The 2,597-nt window shown below is 48.8% G+C and overlaps 1 pseudogene; it reads left to right on the plus strand.

The window, feature by feature from the left end:
* Positions 1 to 956: 956 nt before the first annotated feature.
* LOC107123679 lies at positions 957 to 2,056 on the plus strand (annotated as a pseudogene).
* The last annotated feature ends 541 nt before the right edge of the window (positions 2,057 to 2,597 follow it).

Genomic DNA, 2,597 nt, shown 5'->3' on the forward strand with positions numbered 1-2,597 from the left:
AGAGACATTCAAGATATCCTGCACCTATGCAATGGCCGCTTTTATAGTCAGTGACACATGTGTTGCTTTGCATGCTGCAGGGTCATGAACATGTGAAGGCAGTCAAACAGAGTAGCTCTTCATTATTATGCAGGACAAGAGTCACAAGGTTGCTTACTATTATTCCCCATGAGGGAACATGAGAATGTGCTCGCATAAATCTTTCCCATTCGAATGGTGCCTGATCATGAGGCCATGATGAGCCAAGGTTACAGTGGGGGGGGGGAATAAGACATTCAGCTCTGAGACATCCTTGTTTTCTTTTTGGTTTTCTAGACAATTAAGTTTTTTGCAACAAGAATTTGGTGAACATTCAGAGGGGTGTCAGAAAGGGGAAAACCCCTACAATTTGTGTGAGCAAGTATGAGAATGTACATGTGCAAATTAATCCAGATTGGACAGCTAGCCTGGCTTTGCCATGAATGACTAAGAACAACATTGGAGCTGCAAGGCACTAACTGTGAAGAGTTAGAGGGTGCTTAACAAATGTGGCAAACAGCCAACATGGGTGTGCCAGTGGGGATGGAGGAGGGGAGCTGCGGGAAAGCAGTAATATGGGATCGTGCATGAGCTGTTGTCCTTTCAAAAAACATGCAAACTGTTCAAATGCTGATGAATAAAGTTATTGCTTTATTTTGTTTACAAAATTTGTACTGGGCCTTCCTGCCCCATCAGGGCCACTGAGGTGGCTAACAATGAAACAGAACAAAACCAATTAAAGCAAAAATTAAAGTACATTTGTAAAAATACAGATGAAGCTCTCAAACCATAGGACAGGAAGGAGAGGGTCGGGAAGATGGTGGTACAAGGGGACAGCCTCTGGGGAGGCAGTTCAATATTTTGGGGGGCCGTTTCCATACTCAGACTGTGGGCTTAGAGGACACGAGTGGGCTTGGAGTGCGGCTGGTGGTGGCAGGATGTTGGCTTCTAGGGCATGTAGCCTTACTGGCAAGTGGGCCATTTCCACTTTCATCATGGGTATGGTACTCATGGGTATGGTACTGTAAAAGCAGAGGATTTCAGTGTGCCTGCGTGTCATGAGCGGCGGTGACGACACCGAGTCCCTGCCTCAGTTGGCATCACAGTCAGAGGCACCAGCATTGCCAGAAGCAGAAGCCAGCCCCTCTGACTCCTCACAAGTTGATAGCTTGCTAGCGCCTGAGACTGTAAACCCAACACCTGGTCCTGCAGCAGCCGAGGAGGCACAGATGCATTCAGGGAGCCCGCCTGACTCATCTCCATGGGTGGTTCAGCTAAGGGAGCGGCTTTGCAGAGCCACTTGCCATCAAGATGCACACTGGCAGGGAAGGTGAGCACCGAGTCCTGAGTATTAGCAGGAGCGCCGCTGCCACCATGGGAAGCCTGGCCAGAGGCCTATATAACTCCCACTCAGAATTAGGCTCTCATGGAAGCAACAAGACACTTCCATGCATGCCTTGCATCCACCTTCGGCTTCTGTCCTCGGACCACCACTCTGGCTCAGATTCCTGGCTTCCTGACCCCTGCTTCAGATGACCCCTCTTTCGGACTCACGATTTGGCTCTTGCTCTGACTCTCCTGGCAACGACCTCAGACCAGACTTGAGTTCTGCCTCTCATCCCAAGCCCAACCCGTGACACTGTGTATGTTGACTGTTGGGCCACTCCTCTCCCCCCAGCTGACTATACGAAAAACCTCTCTTCTGAGCAGAAAGCCCTGAAGGAAAAGGAGAAGGCATCCTGGGCTTCCCTTTCTGTTGATGAGAAGGTTGTGTTGTACTGCATCAAATTCCACGAGACTTCCGCTGAGATGAACAGGGGATCAAACGAATGGCAGACAGCCCTTGGTGTTCTTCTTCCTCGCCTTCTCTGGCTTAATTTTAATTTGGCAAAAAAAGTATGTTACGGGGCTAGTACCCCACACTTTGTTGGACAAATGGGTGGCCACGCAGACCAAAAGAATACTGGATATGAGAGTGAACCCGGTCGAAGGCATCTCTTCCAAATGGGACTATGAGAAGAATGAGTGGAAGAAATGAAAAGCAGTCTGGCCATTTCCTTTCCTGCCCTGGTTGGAAATTTCTGAAACAGTACTATCATCTTCATGCAACTTTGCTGCTTCTGTGCTTGGCAAGGGGAAAAAAAAACAAAAACAGGAGCCCTCCATTGGAATATAAAGGTAAAGGTAAAGGTTCCCTTGCTCGAAAGCCAGTCAAATCCGACTCTAGGGTTGCGGTGCTCATCTCCATTTCAAAGCCGAAGAGCCAGTGCTGTCCGAAGACGTTTCCGTGGTCATGTGGCCGGCATGACTAAACACCAAGGCGCATGGAACGCTGTTACCTTCCCACCGAAGTGGTACCTATTTATTTATTTTTATTTATTTAACTTTAGACTTTATATCCTGCTCGAACCCCCTTTCTCAGGGGGTCTCTGAGCGGCTTACAAGTGGTGCTAATCACACAAATGTTCCCTAACTAGGGCCACAGAGTATGTAGGGTTGGGACTACCTACTGGCACCCCTGTAGTGGTGGTTGGTGTGCTCGTTTGTTCTCGGCTCGGCATTTCTAATCTCCCCCGCAG

This window comes from Gekko japonicus, unplaced genomic scaffold (assembly GCF_001447785.1).
Source record: "Gekko japonicus isolate JY-2015 unplaced genomic scaffold, Gekko_japonicus_V1.1 scaffold197, whole genome shotgun sequence".
Lineage (NCBI taxonomy): Eukaryota > Metazoa > Chordata > Lepidosauria > Squamata > Gekkonidae > Gekko > Gekko japonicus.